Source organism: Elgaria multicarinata, chromosome 13 (genome assembly GCF_023053635.1).
Source record: "Elgaria multicarinata webbii isolate HBS135686 ecotype San Diego chromosome 13, rElgMul1.1.pri, whole genome shotgun sequence".
Taxonomy (NCBI): domain Eukaryota; kingdom Metazoa; phylum Chordata; class Lepidosauria; order Squamata; family Anguidae; genus Elgaria; species Elgaria multicarinata.
The window spans coordinates 13,105,441-13,131,856 of record NC_086183.1 but is presented as its reverse complement, the minus strand read 5'-3'; the positions used below and the strand labels follow the sequence as shown (position 1 = coordinate 13,131,856).

General features: G+C 48.7%; 1 protein-coding gene across 1 annotated transcript in view; it reads left to right on the top strand.

Annotated features, from left to right (window-relative positions):
* Window positions 1–1,403: 1,403 nt before the first annotated feature.
* Window positions 1,404–26,416, top strand: part of FGR (FGR proto-oncogene, Src family tyrosine kinase) — a 70,615-nt gene continuing 45,602 nt past the window's right edge. The window contains exon 1 of the mRNA XM_063139669.1: window positions 1,404–1,598. The gene's annotated coding sequence lies outside the window, so the exon portion shown is untranslated. The remainder of the gene's footprint in view (window positions 1,599–26,416) is intronic.

The window sequence follows — 26,416 nt, the reverse complement described above, 5'->3', positions numbered from 1 at the left end:
ACACCATATTAAGAATTGCTAGTATTTTGAAAAGAACAAAGTTGTGATAAAACCCGAGTTCTGCTAAAACCACGGCTGGTCATTCAAGGAAATCTTCTTGAAACAATGACATTTTCAGGCAGGCACTAGAAGCAGTACAAGGTTGCTGCTGCCTGCCTGATCTCCTAAGGCAGGGCATTCCATAAGAAGGGCGGCACCACACTGAAGGCTCTTCTCCTGGTGAGATCCAGTCAGACCTTAGATCCTTGTGGAACCACCAGGACCATGCCTTCAGATGACCTCACTTCAGATGAAATCGCTTTGGCTTAAATATGTTGGAAAGTCTGATGTGACTTACAGCAGAGTTGCCTTATAGAGAGAAAGCGTGGCAACAGAGTATTTAGTATTGGAAACTTAAACTAGTGCAAACTAAGACCAGTTTAGAAAAAAATCAAATCAACTTACTCTATTAGTGCTTTTATACGCATCAGCAGAGAAGATGTGTATAAACTGCTTTATAACAGTTTTAACGACTATTGAGGTCCATGACACGTTCCATATACTGTTTTCAAACTGCTTTCAAAGTGTTATATCCTGCTTGGTGTAGATTTGGCCTAACACTGTTTAACTACAAGCATCTCCTAACACTCGGTGGTACGCCTTCATAATATTCTCTCTCTCTCTCTCATGATATGGGGCCTGAGATTCTTAATAAGGCTTAGGGCCTCAGCATATCATAGTCTGTCCCTGGCTCTGGCTCTGAACTACCACCTCTCCCCAAAAGAGAAAAGATCTTCAAGTGTCGTCAAAATAGAATCAAACTCACGGGTCCTACTGGATCCCATGAGAACTGGGAGCCGCTATCTGCAATAATTATTTCCCACCTCACAACACCATCGAGCAGGCCCTCCGCCTTTTCCAGAGTTAGAACAGACAGGCGTTATGCTGAGTTATTCCGGAAGAGACCGTCTAAATATGGAAATCTGTCACTCACCCACCCTGAGAAATAAAAGAAAAGAAAGCAAACACATTTTCTTTTCCGAGTCGAAGTGAGAGATGACTTTAAAAACGTTCAGGAGATGCTCTTGATTGGCTGCTCCTCCAGAAAGCAGCAAGCGTGCGATCCATTCATGGGTGGTACCCGGGAGTAAGGGGGTCCCTCTTTGACACAGCTGATTGGGGGCGGAGATGTGCTGGAATAGATGCTTCGAAGCCACACATACGCACACACACTCCTCCCCATACCATGAGGGCAGGGCAGAGGAAGGGAAGGTGTGGAAATAGAGAAGGGTGGCGTTGGGTTGGGTTTTTTAAAAAAATGTTTTTATTTTAAGCAGTATTACAGCAGCCGAAGGGTCAGTCAGGGGAATCTCGACACGCACACACGCCGGCTTGCATGCACGCCCAAACGGCGCTTTCCGGCTGCCCCAGCAAGCCCCGCTTTGCTGCGCGTCGGCCGCCTTGTTCGAGACGGAGGACCACCGGGGCTGGGCGAGCCGGCGGCAGGCAGCGATTCCGGCACGGAGGACATAAGAGGCGAAGCAGCGAACGGCCGCCGCCACTTCCTGCAGCTAAGGGGCCAAGGAGGCGGCCGAAGGCTGCAGCAGCAGCAGCCCAAGGTAAGCGGCGGTGCGGCGGGGCTGATGCCGCCGAGCCAGTATGGGAGCCGCCGGCGAAGCTTGGGGAGGCTGGTTGGCGCCCAGCGCAGCGCGTCTTGGAAAGGGGGAAGGCCGGAGCGGGGAGAGGGAAGGGCGAGGGACGCCGAGGCCGGGGAGAGGAGATGCGCCCTGGAATCCGCGAGCGATGGGAGCGGGTGGGCGGGCGGATGGAGAGACGAGGGGAGCGGGGAGCGAAGGCACAACAAAGGCGCCGGGGAGACCGGGGGGCGGGGGTCTCTTCCAGGGCACTGGGGCGCTCTGCTCCGGCACGGTTCCCGGAACTGCAGTGTGACGGTGGCCGTGGGAAGAGGAGGGGACGGTGCACGGATCCGTCGCCCCCCCCCCCCGCGCAGCCTCCCAAGGAAGCCACACTGCGCAAGGCAAGGGCTTCCCGGAGAGCGGCGCGGAGGCCCCTTGATCTCCTCTCTCGGGCTGCGCCCCCCACCGCCTTCCACGCCAGGGTGGGCCGGCGGAAGAAGAAACCGCTCGCCTCCCCACTCCCTGTTTATTGCCTGGACCGACCAGCTCCTTTTGTGAACCCCCCCCCCCATTCCCACGTGCCTAAGATCGGGACTAAAATAGAGCGCGGGGTTGTGCGTGCCTGCGCCCGCGCGGGGTCTGGGAATCGCTTGCTTTCTTGCGCTCCGGACGCAAACTCTCCCCGGCCAGCGCTTAGCCTCCGATTTGGGGAGTTACGCCCCCGCCCTCGGTTGCCACCAGGCGCTCCGCGGCAACCAGCAAAAGGCGGTGGCAGAAAGCGAGCGGATGGGCTTCGTTCGCCGTGGCGCTCTCCGATCCGGACTTGCTCGGAGGGGCGTGTGGGCGCGCGCGTGTCGCGACCCCCCCCCTCCACCATTGTAGGGCCGGGGGTGTAATGGTTAGAACAGCGGGATCCTTTCACAGCAGCCTTCCTCCCATCCAGCACCGGTGGCCTCCAGATGCCTTGGACTTCAGCTGGCCCCGACCCAAGCGCGGGTGTCCAATGGTGAGGAATGCTGGGAATTGTAGTCTGAAACATCTGGAAGGCGCCCTGTTGGGGAAGGCTGCTTGAAATGCACCTGTGACCACCCTCCTCGTCCTCTGTCTGCCCCGGCACCGTGTTCTTGCTGCTCCAGCCTGTCTGAGGAACTGGACTCATCTGTGTCTCCATCTGCTTTTGAGCTCCATCAGACGAGCGTTTTATCCCACGCTCCATTACTGGGCACTCACGGATTTTTGTGGGTCTCTCTCACGTCATCTGCCTTCTGTGTGCTTCCCGCCCCTTCTAGCCTTCTTCACGTGACAACTCGTCCCCCCTCCCCGCAGTAAGTCTGACTTAGTTTTAAAGATGGAAGTTGCTGCTAACTCCTGCTGAGTGCAGGAGAAGCAGTGGGATCAAAACGGCCCACGGAATGGGCCACATGCAAGTTGTTTACTTCCTCTTTCAAAAGAGGAAGTAATGAGGGACAAATGCGTGGGCGGAGAAGTGACAGTAAGCAAACACGATTTTCCCCTGTGTGATGACGTTCATTAATTCTCTTTCTGCTATGCTCCCAATTTGCTTTCATCTCCCGGCACCCCCACACACCACCTCTCTTTCTCTGCCATTGATGGGATTCTTCCTAAGCCCCTCCCCTTCTCTTAGCCCTGCCCCTGAGCCCTATCCCCTGGTTCTATAGTGTGCCAATGCAGCCCTAAGAAAGTCCCTAGGTTTTCATACATCTTTAGTTGTTGCTATCAGGGTTTGCCCAAGACATTTTGCTGTCTGGGGCAAAGATCAAATTGGGGTGCCCCCCCTCCCCCAGCCCTTATTCCACCTACAGAAGTGGACCAGATTGGCAGTTGAATCTTATTTCCTCACTGAGGATGGGGCAACATTGTTCACCCCACCACCTGAGGGCTGCAGGCTAGCTTGGGGGAGCAGGCCAGGAAGAGGTAGCTCTGACTTCCAATGGAGGGAAACAACCTGGGCCTGCTGTCGCCGACCACCTCTCTCCACAGAATCCAGCACCTGCTGCCTGAGGCCCCTGCCTCACTCTGCCCAATGGTAGGGCCAGCTGTACTTCCGTTGTCTTTGTACCATGCAGGAATTACTTCCATGCATTTTCATGAGAATTCTAACCCACCCACTACAACAACAGCTTCTGAAGTTGTGAGGACAGCTTCTGAGGAAAATGGTTTTTTTCCCTTCTGCTTTGCGCAGACACCCACAAGTGTACTTGGTTCCTCTTGTGGATTATATATATATTTTTTGGCAGTGGCTGTTTAAATGCCTCCTTCCCCCAAATTGGGGGTTTCTCCCAGAACTTGACCGGCCCAATTTCCGCCTCTCTTCCAACACTCAGCAGATCCGGGAATTGGCCTCTCCTTCCAACGGAAATCCTGTTTTCCCAGCCAAGAGCTGAGCTGTGAGGAGATGATAGCACTCATGGGTGATAGGGCTGCAGGGGAAAGGTTACTATGGCTACTCTTGCACACGGTGCTTCCTCAGCTTTAAGCAGAAGTGAGTGTTCTGTTTCCTGTGTGTGTGTGTGTTTCTCTGGGTCCCAGAGACTATTTTTCTGTTCAGAAAGCAGGTTTCTGAAGGAGAGGCCCTGAGCAAGCACTGTAGCTTAGTGTTAGAACATAAAAAGTTCCAGGTTCTCTCCCAGCATCTCCAGGTATAGCTGGAGGCCAACGTAAGAAGAACTATACTGAATCAGACCAAGGGTTCGTCTAGTCCAGCATCCTGTTCACACAGTGGCCACCACATGCCCATGGGAAACCCACAAGCAGACCATGAATGCAACGGCACCCTCCCACTCATGTTCCTTAGCTACTGGTGTATACAGGTTTACTGTCTCTGATACTGGAGGTAGCACATAGCCATCAGAACTACCCTATTTCTTCGATTCTAAGATGCCCTTTCCCCCCCATATAAACATCTCTAAAAATGGGGTGCATCTTAGAATCGCGGGTGTGTCTTAGAGGTTTTTTTTCTGATGGTGGTACTGAAATTAGTGTGCGTCTTACAATCAATGGTGTCTTACAATCGAAGAAATACGGTAGTAGCCATTAGGGATGTGCTCCGCTTCTAATCGGACCGGCGAATTAGAAGCGGAGCGGGGGGCTTCGCCTGCCCTTAAGGCGGAGGCGAAGAGGTTTGGGGGGCCGGCGGAGCGTGGCGAAGAGGATCGAGGTGAAGGCGGATCCTTCGCCTCGATCCGGAGCTCCGCCGGAAAGGTAAGTGGGGTTTACCGGGCCCTGCCGCTGTCGCTGTCGCCCATGCGGCGACAGCAGCAGGGCCTGGTAAACGCCCCCCCCTCTCCCTTACCTGCCTCCGTCCGCAGTCCGTCAGCGTCTTCAATTGAGCCCGTGGTTCCAGCAGGAAGTCTGGGCCGCTTGCGGCCCAGACTTCCTGGTGGAACCGCGGGCTCAATTGAAGACGGCGACGGACCATGGACGGAGGCAGGTAAGGCCCCCCTCCCCCTTACCAGGCTCTGCCGCCGTCGCCGCATGGGCAGCGATGGCGGCAGGGCCCGGTAACCCCCCCTATAGGGGGAGGAACGGAGCTCCAATCCGGATCCGGAGCTCCGAGCGGAGTGGAGTGGGCATAGGCGGAGTGGAGGCGGGGCGGAGCGGCCTGATCCGAAAAATGGCGGATCTGAAAGTGAAGCAGAGTGGGGGGTCCATGCACACCCCTAGTAGCCATTGAAAGGCCAGAAATTTGTCTAACCCCCTTTTAAAGCCATCCAAATTTGTGGCCATCGCTACATTTTGTGGTAGTGAGTTCCATAGTTTAACTATGCACTGTGTGAAGAAGGACTTCCTTTTATCTACCCTGAATCTCCCACCCATCAGCTTCATGGGATGACCCCGGGCTCTAGGATTATATGGGAGGGGGAGAAAAATAACTCCCTGCCCACTTTCTCCACATCATGCATACATGGGAAGCCCACAAGTGTGACAATAGCTGCCTTCCGCTCATGACCCCTAGCAACTGGTGTACATAGGCATTCTGATTCTATATATAGCATATAACCATCAGAACTAGTTGCCATTGATAGCCTTCTCCTCCGTGTATTGCCTGAAGCCTGGAGAGCCACTGCCTATCACTGTAGATCAGAGGTAAGCAACCTGGTGGCTTCCAGATGTTATCATTGCCTATGCTAGCTGGATATATGGGAGTTGTAGCCTGAAACATCTGGAGAGCATCAGGTTGCCTATGCCTGGTGTTGACAACACTGGATAAGGTAGACCAGAGGACTGACTTGGTATAAGGCAGCTTTGTAGGGCCCATTTTAAATCAGCCCTTTATCCAGAATCATGAGGACTAAAAAGACTGTAGCTCAGTGGTAGGTACCAGTATCAATCCCTGGTATCTAGAAATCGAGCAAGATCTCAATCTAAAGCCTTAGAATCATAGAATAGCAGAGTTGGAAGGGGCCTACAAGGCCATCGAGTCCAACCCCCTGCTCAATGCAGGAATCCACCCTAAAGCATCCCTGACAGATGGTTGTCCAGCTGCCTCTTGAAGGCCTCTATTGTGGGAGAGCCCACAACCTCCCTAGGTAACTGATTCCATTGTCGTACTGCTCTAATAGGAAGTTTTTCCTGATGTCCAGCTGGAATCTGGCTTCCTTTAACTTGAGCCCGTTATTCCGTGTCCTGCACTCTGGGAGGATCGAGAAGAGATCCTGGCCCTCCTCTGTGTGACAACCTTTTAAGTATTTGAAGAGTGCTTGAGAACTGCTACAAGTCAGATGGACCAATGGCAATGGCATGACCTGGTATAAGATTGTGCCAGAACTTCCTGCATGTTTGGCTCCAAAGCAGGTGCAGAGTGATTTAAAAACAGATGTGCCCCATAATCTCTTGCAATATCAGAGTAAAAGAGGGCATGGTTAACATGCCACCCTGTGGAAAATGTCTCAGGTTCAGCCAACACGCTAACCTATGGTTTAACAAGCAACCCACAGTTCCACAAAAATTTACACTCAACCTCTGAGTGTGGGTTAGCGTGTTGTGTGAGATCATGTAAAATGTCCGAGTTTACAAGATCTCAAGGTGTCTTGTTAATCAGCCGGCTCATGACAGTCCTGTGCCGGAAGATTAGCGTCATTACCCTCATCAGCATGGCTTGTTGTGTTGTGTGAACTTAGCCAGGGTGACTTGTTGCCACGGGCAACAAGCCACCCAGAACCTTCTGGTGGCTTGTTGCTCATGGCAACAAGTCACTCTGACCAGGTTTGCATGACATGACAAGCAGCGCTGCCAAGAGAATAATTTTGCTAATCCCCCACTGGTGTGGCAGGGAAAATAAGTCCCCGTGGTGTATTTCCCCAGCTGCGATTGTGCAAACTGAGTTCTCTCTTGGGCTCAGTGCCCCCGTCGGCAATATGGGTGGTGATGGGGGCACTGACTTACATGCCAAGGTTGTTGGAAGGATTGCAATCTGATCATATGCATATTATGTGTAAAGATCTGCGGATCGGGTTGGAACTGAGCAAGGCATCTCAGATTCATCCTAAAAGCACAAACAATTAAAAAAATTACTGCAACCAATTGGGATGATGGGGCGACTGGTGGAGAACTCCAGTATGGATGAATCAGGAACCATTTCTGGAAGGCATTCCACCCTCCCATGTCTTCACTGGTGGGGCAAGGAAGGCTCTGCCTTTCTCAGGATCCCTTCTCTTCCTAAATGTTTGCATCTCTCGTGCATTTTTCAGGTGTTGCATGAGAGGCCCATTTCACAGTTTCTGTCCTGTTGGTCTAGCACAGTGGTTCCCAAACTTTTTCAGGTCACCACCCCCTTGGTTCCACAAACTCATGCCCAGTGCCCCCTACCCTACCCTACCCTACCCCTATAAAACCCATTATTCAGAATAGCCGTTTTCAACGACCCACTAAGGAAGATAACAATAAAATTCAAAACAGTAACAATTAATTGAATAATTATTCAAAATCCAAAGCACCCGCCGCAGGCTTGCAAAGGGAGGGAGGGAGGAAAAAGAGAGCGAACGCCTCTGTTTTGAAGCCGGCGTGGTGGGGCACACCAAGCAGGGTATGTCTCTTCATTAGCGTTTTGGTGCTTTTGAAACATTTCAATTCACCATTAAAAGGACTCTTCTTAAACGGTATTAATACATGTGTGGATTCTTCCCCTATATGGCTTGGGACCAAACTACCTTCTCCCATAAAAATGTCCCTGGGTTTTAAGACCTTCTGGAGAGGTGCTTCTCGGAAAAGACCACCTCGAGCACCCCCCCTGCCGCCCCTTTGCCTCTTAACACCCCCCTATGCAATCCCACCGCCCCCAAGGGGGCAGTAACGCCCACTTTGGGAACCACTGGTCTAGCATCAAGTTTCTCAAAGTATCACAGTGGCCACATTTATGTTATCATTTTCACCCAGGCCTAAGAGTATAAGAAGAGCCCTGCTGGATCAAACCAACGGTCCATCTAGTCTAGCATTCTGTTCCCACAGTGGCCAACCAGCCCATCAGGACTAATAGCCATGGATGGCCTTCTCCTCCAGGGATTTATGTAATCCCCTTTTAAAGCCATCCAAATTGGTGGCCTCCCCTGTTCTCCATCAGCAGTTAGGATGCTTGGGACTGATGTTGGATGCTGCAGCTCTTAACATAGCTGCCCTGCACATCTGTCCATTCTGTGTTTCAGCCCTGTCGTTCCACTGAGTTACCTCTATTTAAACCAGGGATGGGCAACCTTTTTTATCAGCAAGGGCTTTATTAGCAAGCTCTTGTAGGTAATCGCTGCATGTCAGTAGTGGATGGAGCCGAAACAAGTGGCCATCACTACATTTTGTATTAGTGAATTCCATAGTTTAACTATGCGCTGTGTGAAGAAGTCCTTCCTTTTAAATGTCCCAAATCTCCCACCAATCAGCTTCATGGGATGTGACCCCATTGGGTTCTAGTACTTCGAGAGAGAGAGAAGAATGCCTCCCTGTCCACATTCTTGGCTCTGTTCATAACTTTGTACACTTCTGTCATATAAGACCTTCATTGGGATGAATGAACCTACTTTTGCCTCCTAGATTTGCTCTGCCAGATGAATTTAGTATCATGGTAGCCTATAATTGGTTTAACTAGATTAATCAACAAAAGCTTTAGTTGATTGATCTGTGGAGGGACAGGATTAAAACCATGCTTGTATTTTGTTGTGTTTTGTCTGAGGCTTTTTTGGACATTTTGCTCATGCGTTTCTGTAAAAGGGAAGGGAAAAGAAAATATTAAAGATGGATTTCTGATAATGTGATCATTTTTGTTTTTTACATTTCAAGTTGTTTTGCAGTTCCTTTAATTCTCCAGAAAGACATCTGCCTGGTTATTCAGTTAAAAAAAAAGCAGGTGATTAATCAGATAAATTTCTTTAATTTGCTACAGGGGCTATTTCAGGAGTTGGCAACTTTATTGAGACTCTAGCTGTGGCAGAATTTAATCCAAGCCCCAGGGTTGGATCTAGAATCTATGATCACGCAGTCCTGAAAATGGATTCCAATACTTTAACTACAGTAATTTGTGCCTTAGCAAGTATATTACAGTAGTCTAGCTGGCTGTCACTAAGGGTGCAATCCTATGCATGTTGACACAGGAAAAAAAAGTCGTACAACTCCCATTTGGACTTTTTCCTGTCTCAACATGCATAGGATCACACCTTAAGGCATGAATTACTGTATCTAGGGCCTAATCTACACCAAGCAAAATACTGCACTATGGAAGTGGTATGAAAGCGGTATATAAAAGGCAGGAGCCACACGACTGCTTTATAGTGGTATTGAAGTGCACTGACAACTGTTGGGGCCCATTGACATATACCATATACCGCTTTCATAGTGCTATATCCTGCTTGGTGTGGCTCCAGCCTTTTATATACCTCTTTCAGACCACTTTCATAGTGCAATACCCTGCTTGGTGTAGATTAGGCCTAAGACATTGAAATCCATTTCCAGGATCGAGAACCCATCGATTCTAGACCGAACCCTGATGGGCCCTGGCAGTTCCTTTGAAAAATATTCAAACTCCAACTATTTTAGAATGTTGACATATCCTGCTAGTTTTACATCTTTGCTGGCTTCAGGTTGGTTCCTGGAGCCCATTCAATGTGCGAGATTTAAATCTTATAAAGATCTCCATGGTCTGGGATATCTCAAGGGATGAACCTACATGTTCATTAAAATAGGGTGGCCATATGAAAAGGAGGACAGGGCTCCTGTATCTTTAACAGTTGTATTGAAAAGGGAATTTCAGCAGGTGTCATTTGTATATATGCGGAACTTGGTGAAATTCCCTCTTCATCACAACAGTTAAAGCTGCAGGCGCCCTGCCCTCTTTTAAATAGAAGTATAGCTTCCAAATCACGTGAGGTACTGGTTCCTCTCTATTCGGCCCTGGTTAGGCCTCATCTAGAGTATTGCATCCAGTTCTGGGCTCCACAATTCAAGAAGGACGCAGACAAGCTGGAGCGTGTTCAGAGGAGGGCAACCAGGATGATCAGGGGTCTGGAAACAAAGCCCTATGAAGAGAGACTGAAAGAACTGGGCATGTTTAGCCTGGAGAAAAGAAGATTGAGGGGAGACATGATAGCACTCTTCAAATACTTAAAAGGTTGTCACACAGAGGAGGGCCAGGATCTCTTCTCAATCCTCCCAGAGTGCAGGACACGGAATAATGGACTCAAGTTAAAGGAAGCCAGATTCCGGCTGGACATCAGGAAAAACTTCCTGACTGTTAGAGCAGTGCGACAATGAAATCAGTTACCTAGGGAGGTTGCGGGCTCTCCCACACTAGAGGCATTCAAGAGGCAGCTGGACAAGCATCTGTCGGGAATGCTTTAGGGTGGATTCCTGCATTGAGCAGGGGGTTGGACTCAATGGCCTTGTAGGCCCCTCCCAACTCTCCTATTCTATGATTCTATGAAATCTGGTCACTCTAGTATAGCTCCTGCAGCTTTAACTGCTGTGATGGAATTTCACCAGGTTCTCCATATATACAAATGACACCTGCTGAAATTCCCTTAGCTATGCAACTGTTAAAGATACAGGAGCCCTGTCCTCCTTTTCACATGTTCACCCTAATTAAGAAGTCTTTTCTCTGCCCCATCTGATGCAAGATGGCTGGCTATGTGGGATAGAACAGTGGCACCAGAATTATGGGACTCATTTCACAGGGAGAGTTCAGTGTGGTGTAGTGGTTAGAATATTGGACTGGGACTCGGGAGATCTGTATTCTAGTCTCCACTTGGCCATGGAGTTCACTGGGTCACTGACTCTCAGCCTAACCTACCACACAGGGTTGTTGTGAGGATAAAATGTAGAAGAGGAGGACCATGTAAGCCACTTTGGGTTCCTTGAAGGAGGGAAAAATCGGGAGGACACAAATTTTTCATAAATGAAAATAAACAAATAACCGTGTTCCTTCATTATTTCACCAAACATCAGCGATTTGATGACTTTTCCTGTGAATTCTTGCTGGTGATGTTGGATGTACACTGTGTTTTATTGGTGTTCAGTGCTTTTGCCTTTATTGTGTGTTATAGTCTTAAGATTTCTTGTTAGCTGCCTTCTGGGTCTGTGAATCCAAAGACAGAGTACAGATATTTTAATATACAAATAATACAAGGCCACCTTGACATTTGGGAATAGGGGTGCTCCTCTGGTGCTTCTACCCCCTTCCTGTAACCTAGCAACATATTGAGAGCACGCAAGTTAGCATTGGCTTAAAGTGAAGAATCTTATAGAATCTTACTTGGGAACCAATTCCTACACACAAAACTCCATGGCTGAGCACAGTGTCTTTAATTAATAGCAAGCACATGCCTAAATGGAGGCATTTGCCTGTAAAGTACACATAAGCAGAAGCCTCCATTTTTATGCATTTCGCAAAGGCTTTCTATTTAGACATCCGTGAGCCATTCAGAAAGGTCGCCCGGCACATGCAGTTTGTACTCAGGAAATTACCAAGTACAAAATGTAGCATACGAGGCAGCCCCCGCAATCCACCCCCACCCTGCCACCAAGACATCCCCTCTGCCTATTCAAAGTTTTCAATGGCATCTGGGAAGTGTGGGCCACTAGAATTTTGAATGGATTCATAAAAGAATGTTCATCCACTCTGCCCTGAAAAAGCCCCCGCAAGCTTGTGAAAGTCATCGCTTCGGTAGGGAGCTTGCATTTATCGTTCAATAGCACTTCCAGTGTGCAAAGCACTTTGCGATCCTTATCACATTCATTCGGTTAGCGCCCGGGGTCCTGCCAATTTTGCATTTCACAGCCAGGGTTCCTTCGGCACCAAGTTTTCAAAAACTTGCATTTCCCTCTGGCATATTGCAGATGTGAGGGCAGGTTGCCCAAAAACTTCCGCTCTGCAGGATTGAACAAAACGACGTTGATTTGTAATCAATAGAATTGTAATTGGATGTAGGGACGGTGTGTGGGTGTGTGGGTGGGGGACTTTTTGGCCATCTAATCCAAACTCCTGCTCAATGGAACAAATTCAGAGGCATTGGACGCTGGTGGCTGAGATTTCAGTTGGGCTGTGAATCTGCTCTGGGTTTTAATCAGAACCAGTTAGAACTCTAAAGGAGCGACAGCTGGTTCTGACTAAAACAGCCCCGCCGAAATTGGAGCCACCAGCTAGAGCATCCCCAACATATGACTATCCAGCTTCTGCCTGCAGACCTCCAGTGAAGAAGAGCCCACCACTCCCCTAAGCAATTAGCTCCACCGTCCATCTGATCTGGTCACCAAGATGTTTCTCCTTACGTCCAAACTTAACCTACCATCCTGTAAGTCCATTAGATGTAGTCCTGCATCCTGGGGCAGCAGAGGGCAGATCTTTGCCCTCTTTCATGTGACAGCCAATTGAGGCCATGTCCAAATCCAGCCCTTTATGAAACCATGCAGTGCCCCCATGCAAATGTCCAAATGTGCTTCCAGCCTATTGGGACTTTCCTACCCCTCTTGCTTCCCTGATTTCCATCAGCAGCTAGGCTGCTTGGGACCATTGTTGGATGCTGCAGCTGTTACCATAGTTGGCCTTCCCATCTGTCCATCCTGTATTTTAGCTCCTCTCTCGGCCCTTGTCTGTCGACCGAGTTACATCTATTTAAACCAGAGTTGGGTGACCCTTTTTCCAACAAGTGCTGCATCCTCTCATGGGTATTCTGTTGGGGGAAGGGCATGTTGGTGGTGGATAGGGCTAAAGCCAGCAATGGGGGTCCAGAGCCAAAAATTGGTGGGTTACCCCTTCTCTCTCTCTTTCTTTCTCTCTCTTTGCCTGGGTTTGCACAACACACTGACCCGTACTCAGTGATTGTGTGTGGGTTGTTTGTTGAACTGTGAGTTAGCATATTATATATATACCCAGGACATTTTCCATAGGGTGCTTTAATAACCATACAGTGTTCCTTATTTTTCTCAAACAAGTCACCTTGAGAACCCATAGTTTGTTGTTGGGTTGTGCAGAGTGGTTATCAAATCACACTGCATGGTTAACAGACTACCCTGCAGAAAATGTCCTTGCCTCTCTCTCTCTGTGCCCTCCCCTTATCTCTCTCTCTCTCTCTCTCTCTCTCTCTCTCTTTATTCCCAAGCAGTGTATTGCCAGGGCTGAACCAATTGTGTGAAAAGGTGTTTTTGAAATTAGGCTGTGGGTTGCCTGTCCCACTAGGGTATTCAGTGAAGGGTTGCCCTCTTCCGATGTCAACGCAGACACAGGCCTTAGCTAGACCTAAGGTTTATCCTGGGATCGTCCCGGGGTCGTCCCTGCCTGCTCCCGGGATCCCCTGTGTGTCATTTACATGAACAGGGATGACCCTGGGATAAACCTTAGGTCTAGCTAAGGCCATAGTTAAGGTTCTTACCATTCTTTGTGACAGTGTTCATGTTGAAAACAAACGTGAGCCAGATCTACACCAAGCAGGGTATAGCACTATGAAAGTGGTATGAAAGAGGTATATGGAGGCAGGGTCTATAATGCTTCATAGTGGTACTGAAGTGCACTGACAACTGTTGGGGCTCATGACACATCTACACCAAGCAGGATATAATACCATGAAAGCAGTATGAAAGCAGTATATGGCATGTGTCATGGGCCCCAACAGTGCTACTATGAAGCAGTAGTGTAGATCCTGCCTTGGTCTCAGCAGAAGCACGGTCAACTTTTTGCTAGAATGTAATTGTGTGTGTCCATGGTGTTCTGTGCAGCTGTGGTTCCATGCAGAGTGGCTTTCCACGTGGGTGGAAGAAAGGTGGTGTGTAGGAAGTCCTTAATGCCTGTGCTGCTGCTCCTCCCTGCTGGCACTGCTGGTATAGGTAAAGCCCAAATAGTTCCAGAGCCAGAGGGGATGCTGATCCAGATGTTACTGAAGCCACGTGGACCTCTGTCCAATACAGTGGTCATTTTTGGTGTGGAAGGAAACATCCATCCAAGGGAATGTTCAAATCGCGCACTGCATGATTTTTAAACTGATGCAGCTGATCTTGTGAGCCAAGTCTGAGGACCTAAGTCAGCTTCGTGTTGGATGACAACTCCCAGTAGTCCCTGCCAGTGTGACTGTACTGGCTGGGCATAATGGAAATGGTCATCCAGTAGATTTGGGAGGTCCTGGGCTGGGCGAGGCTGAATTAAGTAGAAGAACTGGCTACATGAAGGTACTATCCTAGGCATGTTTAGAGAAAAAAGCCCTACAACTCCCAGCATTTCCCAGCCAGCCAAGCTTGAGTAAACAGATACATCTACAAGAGGTATCTAAAGCCCAGAAAAACATTCTAGCTCCTGCATTCTGCACTAGCTGCAGCTTCTGAACCAGGTGCAAGGGCAGCCCCACATAAAGTACATTGTAGTAGTCTAACCATGATAAATCAGTATGGATGTATGTTTTTTTTTTAATGTAAACTTCTTAGAGATTTTTGGTTATCAAGTGGTATACAAGTAATGTGCATGTAGAGCTGGAAAAAAATGCAGAAAAAGGCAACTAAAATGGTCCAGGGAATGGTCCAGGGATCATCCCTCCCTGATCCTAGGATCCCCTGTGCATGATGTGGACGCACAGGGATGATCCCGGGGTTGACGCCGAGATAAAGCCCCATCTAGCTATGGCCTCTGGTGACTCCCAAGCACTCCATTGCGCAGGAAGCCACGGAGAGAGGCAAGGCAACGCTTTCTAAAGATGATGTGAGTGTCTTCCTGGCTCTGCCACTGACTCATTCCGTAGCCTTGGGCAAGATTTTCCTCTTCATGCACCAGTCCTGTCTCACCCTGCCCTGTGAAAGGGAGATTCTTGCTCAGTGTTTCCTCTCTTGGATGCCCTGGTAACCCCAGTATGGAAAGGTTGCTGCAAAAATACAGAAAGTCAACCACAACAGCTAAAGTCTTCTGTATTTGAGTTTCTGTAGTGGAGGAGAATGCAGCGCCCACACGAGCATTCCAGATTTCTCTTTCAGCTGGATGCTGATGGTGCATTAGGATTTTACAGAAACGGCTCTAGTGAAGGTTGTAAGGAAAGACAAATCTGTGTGCGCATAAACTTCCAGTCTTTGGGGCTTGATTGAACACCATCCAGTTTCCATTCATAGGGGCACAAGAATGCCTTCTACAGAGTGAGACCCTTGGTCCAACTAGCCCAGTTTTGTCGACACTGACTGGCAGCAGCTCTCAGGAGGTTCAGGCAGGAATTTTTCCAGCCCTACCTGGAGACGCCGGGGATTGAACTTGGGACCCTCTGCATGCAAAGCAGGTGCTCTAACCACTGAGCCACAGCTCCTCCCTTCTTTTGAATGTTGGAAAGGGGCTAATATACATCCATGGCCAGAGATGCTGGCTGGGGAATGCTGGGAGTTGTAGGACTTCTTTCCCTGTATAAACATGCATAGAGTTGTGCCCTTAGTTTCATTTTCTCAGGTCCGCATGGGGCTCAGTGGTGAAAAGAAAAGAAAAACCAGGACATGACAGGAGCTGGACTGGAAGTGGTTAGTACAGAATGACAGACACTCAGAATGACTGAGAAGTCAAGGAACCTCTGGCACCATCTTCTTATCCACCTCCGTAGATTGAGGGCTAAACTGGACATGATCCTAGATGACAGGCGGGTCCAGTCCAGTCTGGGAATCGCTGAATCTATTGAATTTGGACAGTGCAGATGGGTGACAATTTTGTTTCGTTTTTGATCAGTATGTACCAACATTCTCAAAGTCCTTCATATTCAGGAAAGAAAGAACTTTATATTAAAAAATAATAATCTGAGAGAAAGCAAAATGGGCAAATTGGCTAGGGTGGCCATATGAAAAGGAGGACAGGGCTCCTGTATCTTTAACAATTGCATGGAAAAGGGAATTTCAGCAGGTGTCCTTTGTCTATATGGAGAACCTGGTGAAATTCCCTCTTCATCACAACAGTTAAAGTGCAGGAGCTATACCAGATTTAAAAGAAGGCAGGGCACCTGCAGCTTTGACTGTGGTGATGATAGGAAATTTCACCAGGTTCTCCATACATACAAATGGCACCTGCTGAAATTCCCTTTTCCATACAACTTTTAAAGATACAGGAGCCCTGTCCTCCTTTTCATATGGTCACCCTAAGATTGGCTCATCCCTAATTTTGACCTTGCCTGCCCCCTTCCCAACCAAACACCTCCCCATCTTGTGAGGACCTCCTTCCTTGTTGCATTGAGTGAAAGACTGTCCTGGCGGGCAGTAGCGGCCCAAGATATTTAGCTGCCTGAGGTAAAGGACAAGATGGTGCCTTTCCCATTCCAAGTGCAAAAGCTGACTGGACTGGCAGATGGATCTATCTCCAGCTGATAATGGGACAGTATCCTCCACTGCCCCTGAAGGCTGCAGCCTGCACGGCCCACAGTTCTCTCTTTCATTACCTAGGTGCCACCTCCCAGCATCTACCGCCTGAGGTGACTGCTTCACTCTTCGTCATGTTAGGGCCCTCCCTACCCGGGGAGAGAGCTGGTTAGTGAGATGGCAATAGAGAAGAGATTTCCCATGATGCACCCCTCTCTTCCAGTTCGCCCTGTCGCCAAGCAGACCTACATTAACAGCCAGAAGCTGTTCCCTCCACTGCTATCCATCCCATCCCCCCTCTCCTCACCCGTCCTGCTCAGCTTCCTCTGTACAGCTGCAATGAACTGGACCGGAATCTCGCGGCTTCCTGTCTCCATCCTGTTTCCCTGCAGCAACCACCCTCCCCTCCCCTTCGCCATTTCCTCTCTTGCTTGTACCTCGGTTCGACCCCCTTTGGCTTGAAAAGACCTGATGGCTAGTCACGGCTTTTTCAGGGGCCATTAGCGAATGTACACCTTCCCCCCCCACCCCACATGCAGTTACTCCTTAAAGGCTCTTTAGGAGAGCAAATGGCAGAATTTATCTGCAAGCTCTTTCCCTCTCTAGTCTTCAACAGCCTGGTTGTGGGGCGGAGGAAGAGCAGGGGGAAGTGTCCATGCCAAAAGGATTTATTTGCCCTGTCTCATTCTCCACACAATCCGGTATTCCTGCCTTCGCTTGTTCGCCCCTACCAGCATCACTTTTTCTTTCTGGTTACGTGATGAGCTTCTGAGCCCATTCGTCGGTGCCTTTGGTTGGTCTGCCTGAACCTGGTTTGGCAAAATACAGAGGCTATCCAAAGGGATAGTTCCCTTCAGGGTAGATTTTTCTCTCAGGCCCCGAACGTCCCACTGAGTTTCTAGGGTTGGCATTGGCTCTTTCAGTGCTACGTTCCGATCCTCTTCGCAATTTATGAGTGGAGTAGTTTCTTGTGCCTCCTACAGATTAATTAGAGCTTCTGCATTGTTAAGCGGGCCTGAGGTACCACGGTGTTTTGCAGAGTTATGAGGGGTTGTTCCTTAAATCAGAACACTTTTTTTTTTAAAGGCACCTCTAGCCATGGATGTATATTACCCCCTTTCTAATATTCACCTCTCCCATAATCACATGCCTGTTCCTCAGAGGGATTTACAGCACAATGCTGTGCATGTCCCAAGCAGGTGTCAAGGGTAGGCATGGTCGGGGGCGTGCTGAGGGTCCACACCCCAGCAGGGGCCCATTGACAAGAGTCCCCTGGACTTTCTCCTCTTTACCATTCCAACCCGTTTGTTCTTCTGCTTCTTGTTCTGGCCCTGGCAATGGAGTCGACGAGAAGGCAAAGTAGTAGATGCCACTGCCTGCTTGTTCACTGGTTCTCTGTCAGGCCAGCAAGTGGTAGCAGTGATGACAAAGAAGACATAATAGGGGTGTCCCAGTCCCTGGATGACAACTCCTCTGTTGCCACAGAGAATGGAGGGGGAGGTCTCAGGGAAAGTGGGTGTCAGTCTGAGGAAGAGGGAAATGATCCCTTCTTAGAAGGGTCCCATTTCTCAGAAGATGAACAAATATCCTCTCGCACTAAGGATGAACCTCCATGGGCCTGGGGCTTCTAGTAGAGGGAGATTCGGGCCATAGCTAGACAGGGTGATATCCCTGGGATCGTCCCTGTGTGTCCACATGGCGCACAGGGGATCCCGGGAGCAGGGAGGGATGATCCCTCCCTTGTCCCAGGATATCACCCTACCTTTCTCTCTCACTTTTTCCACAGTCTCGGGATGTTCCCGAGACTGCAGAAAGTGTGGCCTGCCATCATAGGTTGTCCCGGCTCCTCACAAGTAACCGCGAGGAGCTGAGAGGTGAGCATGGGGCACAGAACTCCTCAGGAGCTCTGTGCCCATTAGGGGTGGGGTAGGAGGAGTGGGGAAATGATTATTTTTTAAAAAAATGTACCTCCTGCGCTCGAGTGCTCCATCCCCTTTAAAACCAAAAAACCAAAATGGCGGGTGCGATGTCGCGTGCCGCGTGTAAACGAGGGTGACGATCTCGAGATCATAAAATCACGAGATCGCCTCCCTCCGACACCCTCGTCTAGCTGAGGCCTTGATCATTAGACACATAGATTTGTGATGGGTGTGTAGGAAAAGGAAAGGAAAGGAACCTCTCGTGCAAGCACTGAGTCATTACTGACTCTTGGAGGGATGCCAGCTTTTGCTGACATTTTCTTGGCAGGCCTTATAGCGGGGTGGTTTGCCGTTGCCTTCCCCAGCTATTATTACCTTTCCCTCAGCTAACTGGGTACTCATTTTACCGACCTCGGGAGGATGGAAGGCTGAGTCGACCCAAGCCGGCTGCCTGAAATCAGCTTCCGCTGGGATTGAACTCACGCATCAACTAGAGAGTTTTGTAGATAGTGCTAGGGTGGAGTCACTGATTGTGGTCTATGATGTGAGGAAATATAGTTGTGAAGTCCTGGAAACCAAATTTAGGTTAAAACTTAAAAATCCAGGACCACGAAGGTAGCTTTCCCTAAAATGCTACCTGTTCCACACACAGGGCCAGCTAGACAAGTGAAGCTGGAGGAGTCTCAATGAGATGTAGACAGGAGGGGTCCAGATTTGTTAGGCACTGGGGAATATTTCAAGAAAAGCCGGGCCTGTACAAGAGGGATGGGCTCTACTTGAATCAGAATGGAACCAGACTTCTGAGACGAAACACAACAAGGGTGGCAGAGCAGCTTTTAAACTGAACCCCGGGGGAAAGGTGGCAGGAGCTGGGAAGCTTCCGATTAAGGTTAAATCATTCCTAGGAGATTAAGGCCATAGCTAGACGGGGCGATATCCCGGGGCGATCATCCCTGTGTGTCCACATGATGCACAGGGGATCCTGGGGGCATGGCGGGATGATCCCTCCCTTTCTCTGAGATATCGCCCTACCCTCTCAGCCCGCTTTTTCCGCCATCTCGGGATGATCCCTAGAATGTGGAACGTGTGGGCAGGCGTTGCGGTTTGTCCCAGCTCTTCGTGGTTACTCATGAGGAGCTGGGAACCGCGCATGGGGCGCACAGCTCCTGAAGAGCTCTGCCCCCATTGGGGTTGGGGTGGGGGGAGAGGAGAAATTAATTTAAAAACAACAACAACCCTACCTTTTAGTGCGCAAGCGCTCGTGCACTTCTTCTGTTTTCTTTAAAAAACAAAAATGGCAGCTGCGACGTCCTCTCCCTCTGAGGTAATCATACACCATGTGTAAACAGAGGGGGAGATCTCATGATAACAATATCGTGAGATCCTCACCCCTCTGTTGTGCTAGACCCGTAGGCCTAGCTGAGACCGAAGACAAAAATGTTTCTGATTGCCCAAATGGAGACTGAGAGAGAATAGGCCAGGAGCATATGGTGAGACATAACAGCCAGTTAAAGAGCCCTCGGGGCCAACGTAGAAAATGGATGTGGCAGAGATATCTGGGGAGGGACACCATGGCCATAGCTAGACCTAAGGTTTATCCCTGGATCGTCCAGAGGTCAAACATGTTCATCTAGGTGACACACAGGGGATCCAGTGCTCAGGCAGGGGCGAACCCTGGATGATCCTAGGATAAACCTTAGGTCTAGCTGTGGCCCATGTCTAGGTGTTTCTGTGCAAATGCTAGACGCCTTGGAGCCAAGATGGGAGAACTGGGGTGCCTAGTTTTAAAGGAGAAATTAGATATAGTAGATGCAATGGAAACTGGGTGGAGTGGAGAGAACCAGCCGGATATGGACATCTCTGGATATAAACCCTATAAGAAGAACTGGGAAGGGCAGACAGAATGAGGTGTTCCTCTGTACGTCAATGAGGGCAGGATGCAAAGCAGACTAGAAAATCTGAAAGGGACAGGTGCTCTGGCAGACGTGCTGTGGGGACAATATTGGGTTCCAAAAGTTATTTGGTACTAGGGACATGCTATCATCACCCAGGCCAGAATGCTCCTGGTGATCTTGAGATGGAAAATGAAATCATGCATGTATCCAAAAAAAGGAAGTCTTGTAATAAAGGATGAGTTCAATGGCCCTCCACATTGGCCAGATAAACTCGTGTTCCAGTCACAACAAGCAGGTTAAATTTCTTGATGCCCCAAAGAACTGTGTTGTAGAGTAGTTTGTCATGGAACCGACCAGAGGGGACGTGACCCTAGGTTTAATCCTAAATGTGTTGCCCAGGAGCTAATGCAAGATATGAATGTTGTTGAACCAATTGGAAACTTGTCGCCACAGTACTATTAGATTTGATATTAAAGGGAAATTGCCGGGGAAGTCCAACACAGTCGCATTTGACTTCAAAAGGGGAAATCTCACTAAAATGAAGGAAGTGGTAAAAGGGAAATGGAAAGGAAGAGAGGGTTAAATTCCTTCAAAATGCCTGCAGGTTACTCAAATCCGCAATAATAGAAATTCAGCTAGAATGTAAGCCACAGGTTAGGAAAGGTAACACCAAGTCCAAGAGGTCACCAGCGTGGTTAACAAACAGTGTCAAGGAAGCTATTAGAGAACAGAAGCCTTCCTTCAGAAAATGGAAGTCCTGTCCAAATGAGAACAAATGCGCGCAAAGGAGGTGCAAAGAGGTGAGGTGAGGTGAGAAAAAAAAGCAATTTGAGCAGCATATCGCTAACAACATCGAAGCCAACAATAAATAATTCTTTAAATATTTGAGAACCAGGAAACCATCTAGGGAGGCCATTGGACGGCTGGGCCATGGCTGGATGAGGGGGGTCGGAGGGCGACAATCTCATGATTTTATAATCGCAAGATTGTCGCCCTCGTCTACGCGCAGCACATGACATCGCGGCCACTATTTTGTTTTTTGTTTTTTAAAGGAGAAGGAGTGCACAAATGCTCATCCGAAAACTGTAAGTTTTTTTTTTTTAAAAAAAACCCTCCCCCTCCCCCCAACCCCGTGTCCAGCTCCCGGCTCCTCGCGGTTACTTGCGAGGAGCCAGGACAACCTGTGACGCCCGCCCACGTGTTCTGCAGTCTCAGCATCATCCCGAGACCACGGAAAAAGTGGGGGGAAAGGCTATGCCGATATCCCAGGGAAAGGGAGGGATCATCCCTCCCTGCTCCTGGGATCCCCTGTGCATCATGTGAACACACAGGGATATCCAGGGAGATCCCCAGGATATCAGCAGGTCTAGCCATAGAGTTGACAATAGAGTTAAAGAAGTACTAAAAGAAGATAAGAAGATTTCAGAGAAGCTAAGTGAAATCTTTTCGTCGGTCTTCACTGTCGAAGATGTAGGACAGATACCGGTGCCTGCACCAATGCTTTTAAGGAGGGAGTTTGAGGAACTGAGGCAAATAGTGGTGACAAAAGATAAAGTTCTCAGCCTTATTCACAAATTGAAAGTTAATCCATCACCGGGCCCAGATGGTATCCACCCTAGAGTTCTTAAAAAGCTCAAATGTGAAATTGTTGATCCCAACAAATATATATAATATATCCCTAAGATCAGTCTCTGTACCAGTGTCCTGGAGAATGGCCAATGCAACACCAATTTTTAAAAAGGGATCTGGGAAATTACAGGCTGGATAGCTTAATGTCTGTTCCAGATAAATTGGTTGAAAGCATTATTATAGATAAAATTAGTAAGTACATAGAAGGACAAGCCGTGCTGAAAAAGAAAACATGGCTTTCGCAAAGGTAAATCCTGTCTCTATCCTTTTAGAGTTCTTTGAAAGTGTCAATAAATATGTGGATGGGGCGATCTTGGACTTCCAAGAGCCTTTTTTTTTACAAACTCCCCTACCAAAGACTCCTGATCAGATTTGACAATCATGGAATAAGAGGAGAGGGTCTCTTTTGGATTAGTAATTTGTTAAAGAACAGAAAGCAGAAGGTAGGAATAAAAGGTAAATTCTCTCAATGGAGGGATGTAAACAGTGGGGTCCCAGAGGGATCAGTATTGGGATCAATGCTTTCCACCTTATTCACAAATTATCTGGAATTGAACAGTGGAGTGAACAGTGGAGTGGCCAAGTTTGCTGATGACTCCAAATTATTTAGAGTCCAATGCCTGATGTGGAATTTACCCACTCCTTCCAATTTACCACCCGAGACAAGAGGTTCACTGAGGCCTTAGCTAGACCTACCTTCTATCCCACGACAGAGGAGAGAAGATCTCGCGTTGTGATTAACACAAGATCTCTCCTCCTTTTGCACGTAAGGCGCGACGACCTCAGGAGGAGAGGTGTCGCGCCTGCCATTTTTTTAAAGAAGACGGAGTGCACGAACGGTAGTGCACAAAGGTAAGTTTTTTTGTAATTGTAACTTAATTTCCCCACTCCCCCCACCCTACCCCTGATGGGTGCAGCTCCTGGCTCCGCGTGAGTAATCGCGCGGAGCTGGGTCAAGCCGCACTTTCCACGGTCTTGGGCTCAGCCCGGGACTGTGGAAAAAGCAGGCCCAAAGTGGAGGGTGAGGTCCTGGGGCAAGGGTCCTGGGGCAAGGGAGGGAACATCCCTTCCTGATCCTGGGATCCCCTGTGCCTCATGTGGATGCACAGCGACAATCCCAGGGTGCGCCCTGGGATTTTGCCTGGTCTAGCTAAGGCCTCAGTCCCATTTTAGGGCCAGTCCTACTCGCTTCCAAACACACAGCGTCTCTTTGCTGGGAAGGAGCTAGTATGTACATGATGCTCTTGTCTTCCACCCTTGACTCTCATGTTCACACTTGGCAAGGCCCACTGAAACCTACCATCTCCTGCCTGGCCATCTGTCTCCATGTGCAGGCTGAGGCCTCATTGCCAGGAACTTGGGCTGTTGGACAGACTCCAAAGTCCTACTCCTCAGCGATCTGCTCCTGCCTGGCTAATCTGAGGAAGTCCAAGTCTTAAGCAAACAGGCGCCTGGTTGCTAAGCTTTGGTTTTCACATGATATCGAAAGAGTCTCCACTGCTGTCTCCTTTTTGCATCTGCAAAACCTGACAGTCCTTGAAATGCAACAAGGTTCGAAGATGCCTCAGAACACGCACATGAGCACGCACAGTGTGAGGAAAAAGCCCAAACTTGAAAGCGCTCTTAATGTTTTGCGTGGGTATGGATATCTCATTCGGATGGTTTAGGTTATATTTTGTGCACTGCCTGTAAAGATGGGGCGGTATAGGCGCTGGAAGTAAATAAAGGCACAAAATACCTTTTAAGGGCCTCCAGCTGGGAAGGAAGCTACTTGATTGTGGGGTGCTGTTGTGTAAGATGCTGCAGTGTGCCTGTGCTCTGTGCTGCAAATGTGACCTTGTTCAGTGACAGTGCTTTCGAAGGCAACATCTGGAGGGCAACATCAAACCAACCGAAACATGGGCCAGAACTTTACCGAAATACAACAGCTGGATCTGTTTACTTATTGACATTCATAGACTACCTTTTGAAAAGCCATCAAGGTGGTGTGCAACGATTTCAAACAGTGAAACCTTAAAACAAGAAAAAACAGGAACATTAAAAACAGATTTGCTAATGGGTTCCAGGTACGCAGCCTCCTTCTGTAACAACCCGTGAATTCTTCAAAGTAAAGCAACTGTAAGCTTAGCTTGTAACTCAGGCCTTAGCTAGACCTAAGGTTTATCCCGGGGTCATCCCTGCCTGCTCCCGGGATATCCTGTGTGTCATTTACATGAACAGGGATGACCCCGGGACGATCCCAGGATAAACCTTAGGTCTAGCTAAGGCCTGAGATAAGAGAGAAAAGATCTCCAGTTTCCCTGCTTTTTAAGTCTGGTGTACATCAGTCTTGCATTTTATGTACACATCCTGAGATGCCATCAGCCCCCTTGTAGATCTTCCTTGCCACATCCTCCCACGCTCCAACCTGAACTTCCCTTTCTCTTGCCATGGAGGGCAGAGCCCTTGTTGCCTTACGTGGCCAGGTTCCTCCGGGGACAAGAGGCCTGCTGGGATGTCAAACAGGAAGCGCACTGTGTGTGTGTGTGTGTGTATGTGTGTGTGTATGTATGTATGGGAAGTCAAGCCCTCCTCCTTCCAGGGCTAGGACTCTAACAATAGGCCTCCTAAATCCAGCTATTTTAAGCTTTCAGTAGGATTCCGTTTCTGTAATGGTGCTGTAATGTTTTTAATTATTATTATATTTATCTTGTTACCTTGTGTAAATGGTAACAAGAAATGCTTAGGGTTTTTAATATGTTGTGGGGTGTGTGTGTTACTTTCAATGGTGACAGAAGAGAGGGAAGAGCCTCTCTTAAGCATCTTAAGATCCAGGCAGGTTCATATTGGGGAAATAGGGGCCTCATCTACACCAAGAAGGATATTATTGCACTATGAAAGTGGTATATAGTATGTGTCAATGGGCCCCAACAGTTGTCAGTGCACTTCAATCCTGCTATAAAGCAGTCGTGTGGCTCCTGCCTTTTATATACCAGTTTCATACCGCTTTCATAGTGGAATATCCTTCTTGGTGTAGATGAGGCCATGGTCTTTAGGAGCATAGGAAGCTGCCTTCTACTGAGTCAGACTCTTGGTCCATCTAGCCCAGTGCTGTCAACCCTGGCTGGCAGCAGCTCTCCAGGGTTTCTGGCCTGAGTTTTTCCTGGGCTTCTTGGAGATGTCAGGAATCGAACCTGGAACCTTTTGCATACAAAGCGTGCACGCTACCACTGAACTACAGCCCCTCCCTTTCAAATAGCTTGGTCCATTATCATGTTGATGGGGCACCAGAGGCAGAAAATCCCGTAAGTGTCTCCCTCTCCCTGACAGCAAACATACAACAATTACAGTAATAAAAATCAAAATAACAACAACAAATAATGACAACTATGTCATTAGCACTTTCCTGGCCTTTCACGATCTGCAATGGTGAGGCTGTCCCTCAATGCTTATAAAAGCTGCAGGTGGCAAACAGACAACCTCTTAAAAGAGGAATTCTCACTCAGGAAGGAATGTCTCTTCTAAGGCCATGCCTACTGTGGCATCTAAAAACAGGGTATTGGGTGCAAACTTGCTCATACTTGGACTAGATCAATGGCATTTAAGTTAGTCATGAGTTCCCCTGACTTCTGTGGGTACTACTCTAAATATTACTAATCCTGGATTCAAACCACAGAATTTGCTTACTTCCTGGTTCAGAAACTGCAGTGATGAGGTTGGATAATTCTGAGCTCTGGACGTAATGATCTTATGAGCCCACCCTGTTTAAATGGTTAAGGCATGGTATTAGTTCACACTTCTTCCGTGCTGCGGTTGGTCAGCCCTACTGTTTTGGGGGCCCCTCCCGTTCCTTCTGCTGGGCGGGGCCCCTGGACATCTGTTCCCAAAGTCCCTGCCTTGAAGGGCACCACTGCACAGATGCAAATTTAATCAATAGCTTAGTCAACTCCAACTCATGTGATTCGTGCAAAATGCAATTCATCAGGTTGCAGTCCTAATAAGAGCATTTTTGTCAAAGCGTGGGTCTTTTTCTGCTAGATGGAGAGGAACTTGTTTTAGTTTAGGTTTCCAAAAGTAACATGTGGTCTGCTGCAGTTATCAGACCTCTTGAAAGCAGCTTGTCCCAAACCACTAGTTTGCAACTTTGCTGCTGTGAACCTTTTTTTCTCTCATTTAAGGAAAAGCAAGCATGCCTATCATCACTGTTAGTGTGAGGGACGCACATTGCTTTGACACAGGCCATAGCTAGACCTAAGCTTTATCCCTGGATCATCCAGTGGTCAAACCTGTTCATCTAGGTGACACACAGGGGATCCAGTGCTCAGGCAGGGGGGAACCCTGGATGATCCCTGGATAAACCTTAGGTCTAGCGGTGGCCACAGTTAAAAGCAGGCAGGCCTTCTCAGTTTAGTTAGCAGCTGCATGGAAGATTGTCTGGGAGCCCCACTGAAGTGTCCTGAGAGTTCGGCCACAGCTAGACCTAAGGTTTACCCTGGGATCATCCAGGGTTCACCCCTGCCTGAGCACTGGATCCCCTGTGTGTCACCTAGATGAACAGGTTTGACCCCTGGATGATCCAGGG